The 10,928-nt window shown below is 34.3% G+C and overlaps 1 long non-coding RNA gene across 1 annotated transcript; it reads right to left on the bottom strand.

Moving 5' to 3' along the window:
* Positions 1 to 9,373: 9,373 nt before the first annotated feature.
* On the bottom strand, positions 9,374 to 9,952 carry LOC140175871 (uncharacterized). The gene is made up of 2 exons (XR_011866783.1): positions 9,717 to 9,952; positions 9,374 to 9,610 (listed from the first exon to the last, which is right to left on the bottom strand). It is a non-coding gene; the product is annotated as an uncharacterized lncRNA (long non-coding RNA).
* Positions 9,953 to 10,928: the final 976 nt, after the last annotated feature.

Consider the following 10,928-nt stretch of genomic DNA (forward strand, 5'->3'; position numbering starts at 1 on the left):
TTCTTATGCGGCATCCTGTTTTCTAGATCAGAGTCATGGTCGTTGTCAAGGTTGTCCGCCATGATGGGATGACTTCCAGGATCCCCGGCAACGGCGCCAATATTTCGAGGGTTACCTAAAACCGTAGGTCGATCTCGGACGAGATCTTCTGTACTGGTCGAAGCTGTTGTGTCCGACTTGATGATGGTGGCCGGAGCCGTCGTGTCCGACTTGTTGGACTTGGTGGTGGTGTTGATCCTTCATCACCGGAGGGTGGTGGTATGATGAGCGGATATTTGATACGCTTTTTGGGGGTAATTTCATGTAGATTTTAGTATGTTTTAATTAGTTTTTAGTAGAATATTATTAGTTTTTAGGCAAAAATCATATTTATGGACTTTACTATGAGTGTGTGTATTTTTCTGTGATTTCAGGTATTTTCTGGCTGAAATTGAGGGAGTTGAGCAAAAATCTGACTTAGGCTGAAAAAGGACTGCTGATGCTGTTGGATCCTGACCTCCCTGCACTCGAAATGGATTTTTTGGAGCTACAGGAGTCCAAATGGCGCGCTCTCAACGGCGTTGGAAAGTAGACATCCAGGGCTTTCCAGCAATATATAATAGTCCATACTTTGCGCAAGGATAGACGACGTAACTTGGCGTTGAACGCCAAGTTCATGCTGCTGTCTGGAGTTAAACGCCAGAAAAACGTCATGATTCGGAGTTGAACGCCCAAAACACGTCATAACCTGGAGTTTAACGCCAAGAAACGTCCCTACTCGTGGATAGCTTTAGTCTCAGCCCCAGCACACACCAAGTGGGCCCCAGAAGTGGATTTCTGCACCAATTATCTTAGTTTATTCATTTTCTGTAAACCTAGGTTACTAGTTTACTATTTAAACAACTTTTACAGACTTATCTTGTACCTCATGACATTTTCAGATCTGAATTACATACTTTTTGACGGCATGAGTCTCTAAACTCCATTGTTGGGGGTGAGGAGCTCTGCAGCGTCTCGATGAATTAATGCAATTGTTTCTATTTCACTCAAACGTGTGTATGGTCCGATCTAAGATGTTTATTCGCGCTTAACTGTGGAGAAGGTGATGATCCGTGACACTCATCACCTTCCTCAATATATGAACGTGTGCCTGACAACCACCTCCGTTCTACATCAGATTGAATGAATATCTCTTAGATTCCTTAATCAGAATCTTCGTGGTATAAGCCGGATCGATGGCGGCATTCATGAGAATCCGGAAAGTCTAAACCTTGTCTGTGGTATTCCGAGTAGGATTCCGGGATTGAATGAATGTGACGTGCTTCAAACTCCTGAAGGCTGGGCGTTAGTGACAGACGCAAAAGAATCAATGGATTCTATTCCAACCTGATTGAGAACCGACAGATGATTAGCCGTGCTGTGACAGAGCATAGGAACGTTTTCACTGAGAGGATGGGAAGTAGCCACTGACAATGGTGACGCCCTACATGCAGCTTGCCGTAGACGTGCTTTACAAACAATTGAGTTAAATATTACATTGCAGGAATTCAGAGGACAAAGCATCTCCAAAACTCCAACATATTCCCCATTACTGCACAACAAGTAACGCTATTATTCTCTATTATTTTAACTTACAATTTTAAATACTTTGACTTCGTACAATTAAATCCAATTCACCTTATTGACCTCCTGACTAAGAAAAATAAAATAAACATTGATTGCTTCATACCAATAATCTCCGTGGGATCGACCCTTACTCACGTAAGGTATTACTTGGACGACCCAGTGCACTTGCTGGTTAGTTGTGCGAATCACAAATTCGTGCACCATGGTACCTGCAAGGGACTCCGATGCTTAAGTTAGCAAGGGTAATAAGCAGGTTTTTAGTAGAATCAGAGTATGAGTTATACCTGGGTGCTCCAGTGTATTTATAATGGTGTAAAGTGACCTTTCTGGAGATAAGATAGTTATCTTATCTTATCTTTGAATGAAGTCGTCTTTATCTTTTAGGGGAACCACCCTTATCTTTCTAGGCTTGGGCTGCCTTTGGATTTTGGGTCGTGTTCCTCTGTTTGGGCCTTCTTGGGCCTCTGTAGCAGTTTGGCCGACCTCTTGGAGAAGAGGTCGGATAGTCCTGGTCTGAACAGGTCGGTCGACTTGTCTCTAGTCAGCTCGGGTCGTGCAGCTCGACCCAGGGTATGAACAGTGTCCCATTGGTATCTTTTCATTTAATTTAGTTTTCTTGCTTATATTTTTATCTTTAATCTTTATCTTATCTTTTTCTTTAATTTTCAAAATTTTGTTATCTTTTCTTTCTTTTTCGTTTCATATTTTAAAAGTTTAGTATTTAGTTAGTTTTTCTTTCTTTAAAATTTGAGTTTCAATTTCTCCCTTTGACTTTCTCTTTTTAAATTGCAAAATTTTTCAAAATCAATCTCCTGCCTTAATTTTAAAAATCTTATCTTATTTTAAATTTCAAATTTTCAAATCTTTCTTTTTTTTTAAATTGAATTTTAAAATACTTACACTTTTAAAATCTTATCTTATTTTTCTCTTTTGACTTTTTCTTTTTAACTTTTGAATTTCAAGATCTTTTTAGTTACATGTTTGTTTTATTTAATTTTAAAAGTTTGGTATACTTTAATATTTTCTTTTTCTTTTTCAATTTCAAAAATTTCAAATATTTTCTTTTTTTTATTAATTAATTTTCTTTCTAAAAATTTTCAAATTAGATCTTGTTTATTTTTCCTAATCTTTTGATCTTTTTCTTTGATTTTAAAATCTTTATATCTTATCTAATCTTTCTTTTAATTTAAAATTTTCAAAGTTTAGTATTTTGTTAGTATCTGTTTCTTTTAAATTTAAATTTCAAAATACTGTTTTGACTTTTTCTTCTCTAATTTTTGGAAATTTCATTTTTAATTTCAAATCTTTTTAATTGGTAGTTTATTTTATCTTGTTTTAATTTTAAAATTTGGTACTTTTTTAGTCTTTCTTTCTTTCAAAAATTAAATTTTAAAATCTCTTCTTATCTTATCTTGTTTCTTTCTTTCTAATTTTTAAAATCTCAAAATCTTTATCTTCCTTCCAATTTTCAAAAATCTCTTTTTTTATCATCTTAGTTAATTAGTTTCTTTTTTATTGTTGAATCCTATCTTATCTCAATCTTTATCTTATTTATCTTTTTCCTTGATTTTCAAAATTTGTTATCTTATCTTATTTTCATTTAAATTCAAATTTTAAAGTTTAGTATTTCTTTAGTGTTTTTAATTTTTCAAAATTCCCAAGTTATTTTTTTAGTTTATTTTATTTATTTTTGAATTAATTTTCTATTTTATTTAATTATTTTGATTTATTTTAAAAAAATCTTTTAGATATCTCACTGGGAGCTCTCTAGACTTTGACATAGAGATTCCCACTTTTGCATGTTTAGGAACACCAAAATTACCATGAATTCATAAATGCTCAACCTAGAAGAACCTTGGGATATTACACAGCTCCCACTCTTGATTTTTCTAGAAGCAGCATTAGTATACCTCCTACTGGAGTAGATCATTGAGCTCAACCCAGAGTTGATCTTCCTAGTGCAACAAAATTGCCAGTTTCATGGACACCCACAGGAAGACCCAATAAATTCATCTCTGACTTCCTACAAATATGTGATACTTTAAAGACCAATGGAGTAGATCCTGAAGTTTATATGCTGATGCTTTTCCCATTTGCTGTAAGAAACCAAGCAAAGAATTGACTTCGCAACCAGCCCAAGGGGAGTTTAAACACTTGGGAAAAGGTTGTTGACACGTTCCTGATAGGTTCTTTCCCTCGCGGAGGTCGACTAAGCTAAGGACAGACATTCAGACCTTCGAGCAGGAAGAAAGTGAGTCCCTCCATGATGCTTGGGAGAGGTACAAGTTGATGCTCAGGAGATGTCCCACAGAGATGTTTTCAGAGTGGGTTAAGCTGGACATTTTCTATTATGGAATCTTAAACAAGGCCAAAATGTCTCCGGATAACTCTGCTTGTGGTTTAATACACATTAAAAACACAGTTGAAGAAGCTAATGAACTCATTGAGACAGTCACCAGTATTCAGTATCTATACTCATCCAGTGAGACCTCAATGAAAGGAGAAGTCAAGACAGTGTCCACTGAATTTACCATTCGTTATTGTTTTGCTTATGCACCTTCAACAACAACAATCAACTTTCTATTCGCCTGATTAAAATCTGCAGGATAACCACTGCTTGCTCAATTCGACAATCTTTGTGGGATCGACCCTCACTCACACGCGGTATTACTTGGACAACATGGTGCACTTGCCGATTGAGTTGTGCGAGTTTCATTTTCACGCACAACTCGCCAACAACAAACTCGGCAAAATTAGGCTTCCGTAATTGACACTAGCTTGGTAACTGTCCCTGTGTCACGTCCTTTGAATGCATGCCACATCACGCATGTCTCCTCTCTAACTTTGCGATTTATCTCTCTTCAAAACAGAAGCAAAAGCTTCATCTTATTAACTTCTTTCTTATAAATACCCAATTACAGTTCAGCTTTACACTTTTCGCATTTTGTAAAGAAACTTCTCTAAACTCTCTTTGCTTAAACTATTTGTACTTTCATGCACCATCCTCTCCTTTAACTCAATTAAATCTTTTCTTCGTTATCTATACGCTACTACTAGGAACTGACACTCTCGTGGATTCAGGTATTACTCCATAGCTTTGTTTCTGCAACAAGTTCATATATATATATATATATATATATATATATATATATATATATATATGAAACTAACCTATTTTTTCAAGTTTCGCGATTGTTGTCACGATTTATTTCTTTTCTACTCTCTTTTTTTTATTAGAAAAAAAGATAAATAGGTTCTTGACCTTTTGATTTGCGGACATTTAATTTTTCAAGGTTTTGAAAATATATTTAAGTCTCTGACCTTTTCAAAATCTGGACATATCGATTTCTCATGTTTACTTGGGTCTGCCAGATCCAACAGAAAAATTAAAGATGAATCTTGTTGTACTGACCTGATTGATACAGATGCACACGTGAGAGAGTTTTCAAAAGGGACAAATTAGACCCAGGAATTGATGTGTCCAGATTTTGAAGAGGTCTGGGACTTAATTGTATTTTTAAATTCTCAAGGACTTAAATTTCTACGGACCAAAAAGTTATGGATCAATTTGTCTTTTTCTCTTTTTTTTTTTTTAATTAGCAATCATTTATTTTGCTTTTACTGATGCGTAAAACCCTTCTTTTTAGCTATGGCATCTAAAAAGGCAATCGAATTATCAAGGAAAGAGAAAGAATCAATTGGAGAAACCTCTAGCACCAATCTTGGGATTTTATCAAGAAATTAGACACCAACATTGAGGATCCTATCGACACTACCAACATGGGCAAATTCTTTTCCCTTTTGCTGTCAAGGATCAAGTGCATTAGTTTCTATGTTCTCTTTCGTCCCTTCTTGTATCGATGAAATCTTATCTTTCTTTCTAACTTTGCCATCAAGATCTATTGATAAAGAATGATATCTATATGACTCCTTTTGATGATATTTGTGGTTTTGGGAATAATCCTAAAATCTTCTTCAAGAATGCAAACATCTTAACTTGGTTTAAAAAACTTGAGCCATACAAAAAAGATTTCAAGGCCTTGAGAGGCATATACGACCTTCTTCAATTGTCTCAATAACCACTTACCACCCATCATTGGATAATAGTTGCACTTTATTTATGCAGTCAAACAACTAAAAATCTACACCTTTCATGTGGAATGGTAGGTCCAACATTGCCACCATTACAGGCCTCTCCCACACTAGGACCAACATCACTCTTGACTTAAAGCCAACTAAGGAATATGATGTCAATTGGAACAATCCAACCTATAGAGAATTTATTAAGAACATGGGGGCAAGGTGATGACCCTGTTACTGATGAACAATACATCGCCGTCCTGTGCTTTTGGCTAAATGGGATAGTTTTTTGTTCACGTAGTGTGACTATACAAAAACTTTATCAGCCATTTGCTACGCTCATTCATGAAGGCACATCACACTATTGCTTGGCCAAGCTCCTTTTAGGCAATCTATATGACCAATTAGACCAGATGGTCGGGAGTATGTGCAATTGAACTCCTCTCAGTGTTGGGGCTCCACTTTGGTTTTTTCAATTGTGGTTGATGCTGTCTTCGAGAAATTCACGGTTATCGACGACGCTCCACTTGAAACAAAACAACGCATCAAAGGCAATAGGGTGTCAATATTGAAACTTAAATTTCTTGGTTCTACTGCGTGAGATTTGTTCTGGGAGGTTTTCACCAAACTTTTTAATGTTAAATCCTTCCAAAATGAAAAACTCAACTTTGCTCCATTTGTCAAGCGCAAATGTGATCCAACTTGGTTTTGGCATTTAGGATCTATAAATCTGAAAATGAAAAAATACGACATCCTGTCGACAATACTTCGGCTAGCTTTACAGCCATTTGAGTGTTTGCTATTGGCTTTCCAGTGTATAAGAAGGATCAATATCGAGTAACCCTTTATGCTCTTCACTTGGTTGCTTGACACTGGGATTCTCTCAAGCTCTACCATCTCCCTTGGGGTCGAAACTATCTAGTGAACTTGGTAAGCATGTCTACAACTCAACGAAGCAAATATATCAGCTCTTAAATCAAAACAAAGCCCTTCGATTTGATTATGAACCTATTGACTACTATGTGACCAAGTCCTTCCTTATATGGTGGCAAAAGTATTTTTCACAATATGATCAACGTCTTGAACAAATTTTATATGGAATGATAAATGTTTGCCTTATGATGGTTCAAAAACTACTACCAAAACGATCTCAAAACGCAAAGTAGAAACTTCCAAACCTTTCAAAAGAAAAATCACAGTATCAAAAGAATCATTTATAGCTTTAAATTTGGTATAGGTAAATCAGAAAAAAACTTTGATTATCTAATTTTTCCTTTATCGATGGTCCATTAACTCTAATAGAAATAAAAACAAGGGCAAGCCTCACCCAAAGAACCAAACAAATCCACCAATCCACCCTTCAAAGGTTCCAACATTAAAATTTCAAAGTCAAGCACTAGGAATGTCGATACTGACTTTGAGCATGTTTCCTGTAGTTATCTCAACTTGGCAGATTCAAAAGCTACTAAGGTATTTACCCTACCTTATATATACTTTATAACTAAATTTTTAGAATAATATCCTCATCTAATTTTATATGTAGGAAAAGATTATATATCCCGAAATCACAATAACTGACCCTCATGAGGAAAGACTCGAAACTAAAGTCCAATCCACACATTCTTTGACTTCATCCAATTTTGATTCAACACTTCCTTTAAACATCAAAGAAAATAAAGAGGCCAGTCTTGCCAAGAATGTCAAGGAATCAAATATTGTTGATCTAATCCCAATTCTAATGACCAAGACATTACCCAATTTGAAAAAGTTTCGCATTTTCATTTGCTTCAACTTGACTCCAAGGCAGTCAAATAAGGAGCTAAAGTCGAAAAAATGGATCAAGATTAACCTGATCTCAATGAGCTTATTGGCATCATATTGAAAATTTTCAAAGGCAAGGACACGATTTTGTCAAGTTCTGACAACAAATCAGTACATTTAGAAACTAGTTCCAAGATTTCTAGTCTCCGTAAGGAAACTCAACATCAAATTTCAGCCAAACCCACTATGGACCCCAACATTTGTAAAGTTCTAAAACAATTAAGAACTCTTCTGAGCAACTCGGTCGACAATTGGTCAGTTCAAGATGATTTTAGCACCTTTCTTAATAATATTTTAAGTTTCAATATCCGAATAATTAGGAGAAATTGAAGATCGAGACACCAAAGTTGATACTTTCATGACAAGAAAAAGGGAAAAGGTTTCAAAATTTGACACTTATTTAAACATTATTTTCATCGAATTAGAACATCTAAAGAAAAGAAAAGAAATATTGAAAAAAGAACTTGTTAAGGTCAAACAGAACGAAGTCCTCCTTCAAAGGCCTTTTTAGAAAATTGAACAAAGGAAGCAAATATTGGAAAAAGAAAATTTTGTCCCTGTCATAAAAAAATATCGATCTAAGAAACTGAGCCACAAATCTTCACAATGTAAAGAAAAAGCAACTGAAAAAACTTCAGTCACACGAACAGGAGCAAATTAAACTGAAATACAAGTTAGATCAAATCTTGCAACCATATAAAAATTGAAGGCTTGTTATGCTAAGTGAATTGATGTAATCCTAAATATTTTTACTTTCTAGTTATTAGTAGTTCCATTGTCATTATATGTTTTGTTCTAGTACTTTGAAACACATTAAATATTTGTCGTTAATCGATTTTATTTTATTGCCCGTATTGATATCCTTGATTTTATAAGTATTTCCAGAATATCCTTTCATTATTTGATAAGGACCTTCCCAATTTAGTGACCATTTACCAAACTTTTTTTAATTTCTTTTCAATAGGTAATATTACCTTCATCACTAACTCACCTAAGTAGAACACCTTACTCTTCACACATCGATAATAACTATTGGCGGTACTTTTTTTTTGTCGAATAATGTTATCTAATGCAACTAAACACTCATTATATATCTAACTCGTTTAATTTATCAAACATAACGTTCCAATAGTCTTCGACATGCAAACTTTCTTATTTCAATATTCTTAGTGTTTAAGTTAATTTTTAATGGTAACACAACATCGTGCCCATAAACTCACTTATAAAAGGATGTATTAATCGATCCCCATGGCGAGTTTCGATAAGTCAACAATACTTATCTTAAAGTTTCATGCCAATTATAAGGTTTACGACCAATAAGCTTTCTAATCAAACCTATTATAATTTCATTAGCAACTCTATTACTTAGCCATTTATTTGTGCATAATACGGTGTCTACATAACTAATTTTATACCTCTGGATACTGCAAAATTTGTTATTTGTCGACCAACAAACTTAGTTTTTTAATCAGCACTTATTTTTTGAGGAATACCAAATTGATGAATAATGTTTTCCTCAATGAAATCAATAGCAATGTTTTGATTAACATCAACCAAAGCAACAGCTTCCACCCATTTGGTAAAATAATCAATTGCTACCAAAATATATTGATGCCCTTTTGACGATGATAGATGAATCAAACCAATTAAATCTATAGCCCACCCTTAAAATGACCATGACTTAACAATCGAATGCAAATCTGATACGGGCACCTGTTGTATTACCCCATGTTTTTTACATTCCAAATAAGTTTTGACATATTCAATGCAATCTTTTACCATGGTTAGCCAAAATACTTGATCACATCGAAAGGACCATTTTATTCTCTCTCCAGCTTGATGAGCACTGCAAATCCCTTTATGGATTTCACTAAAAGCAATAATAGATTCAGATTCACTTAGACATCTCATAAAATTTCCCTCAATACTTATATAAGTCATCTCCCATTAGTACAAAATTCTTCGACCGTAACTTCAAAATTTGGTCAACTTATGTATTAGGATTCCTTAAATATGAAGCAATTGATTTTCTCCAATCATCATCGGCCCAATCATCTATAACCATCAGTTCTCTCTTTTTGATTGGTACCAAAATTTGTTGTACCTTTGCCAATTTTTCCAAAGTATTAGAAGAAGCTTTATATTTTAAATCAATTTGTGTTAGAATTTGTAGGGTCAGAATACCAAATAAAAGAGAACTATGTACGTACCTCTTGGGATTCATGATTGGCATCTGAGCTAAGAAGTTGGAGGATATTATTTATGTGAGGTTTGATACCCGAGAACACGCATCCTGTCTAATTCTTCAGAGGTGGCACGTGATGGATTCGTTAGCCATCAAGAGAATTAGATAGAAGTGTGGATCCTTTCCTTATAACATATATTTATAGTGATCAAGTCTTAACTATCAAAGGCTTAGATCAAAAGAATCCTACACTATTATCTTATCTCATCTTATCATGTACACTAATCATTAGGCTCCAAGGCCCAATAATACATGGTGACATTCAAAACTCAAAGTGAATCACTTAATCACATCATGGCTTACAGAAATATCAGGCTTAAACATTCAATCCCTTTTTACAAAGACAAAAGCCAACAATCCATAGAAGTCCACCACAAAAAATTCTAACACTCTCCTACATAGACAAATTGATTGTGTTTTATTTAATTAAAAATACTTTAAAAATGACTCTCGGGTTGAATAACTATGGCCATAAATTAAACCTGAAAATAATTCACCATAAAATTGATTATTCCAATTAAAAAAACTACTAGTTAAGAACCATAGGCATTATAACCACATAACCAATAGCTTTGCAACAGTAATCAACCAAGTATACAAGGTATTATATATACACAATATAGCATTATAATGATACAAGTACACACAGTGATCTTTTAATGCTATTGTGTATTCATTGATCCTCATTGTGTCTTGTGATGGCAGATTTTACAATCCATAAAACACTGGCAAGTGCATCGGGTGGAATCAAGTAATAACTTCAGGTGAGTGAGGATCTATCCCATGAGAATTAACGGATTAAGCAAGCAAAATCAATCGATTAATCTAGTCAGACTAGCAAATTAGGGTTTTGAAAGTCTTTAAGCATACACAGCAATTAAATAAAGGCAAACATAAGAAAATAGTAGATGTGAGAAATAATATGAATAAAAGAGTTAAGGTTTTGGAGATGTTAAAATCTCCAGATTAATACTTTTCACTTTTTACCTTGATTATGCGAAAATACTTTTATGCAAAATGTTAGTAATCAAACCCCAATTCCTTGGTGATTTAATTTCTCTTTAACCTAATTAAAAGCGAATCCCTTAGTCAATTTATCAAAAAAAGAGTTGAAGAACGTTTCTGATTTATAAAACTACACAATTCTAAAGAATTTAACCTAGTTGATTTTATGTCA

This window comes from Arachis hypogaea, chromosome 10 (genome assembly GCF_003086295.3).
Source record: "Arachis hypogaea cultivar Tifrunner chromosome 10, arahy.Tifrunner.gnm2.J5K5, whole genome shotgun sequence".
Taxonomy (NCBI): Eukaryota; Viridiplantae; Streptophyta; class Magnoliopsida; order Fabales; family Fabaceae; genus Arachis; species Arachis hypogaea.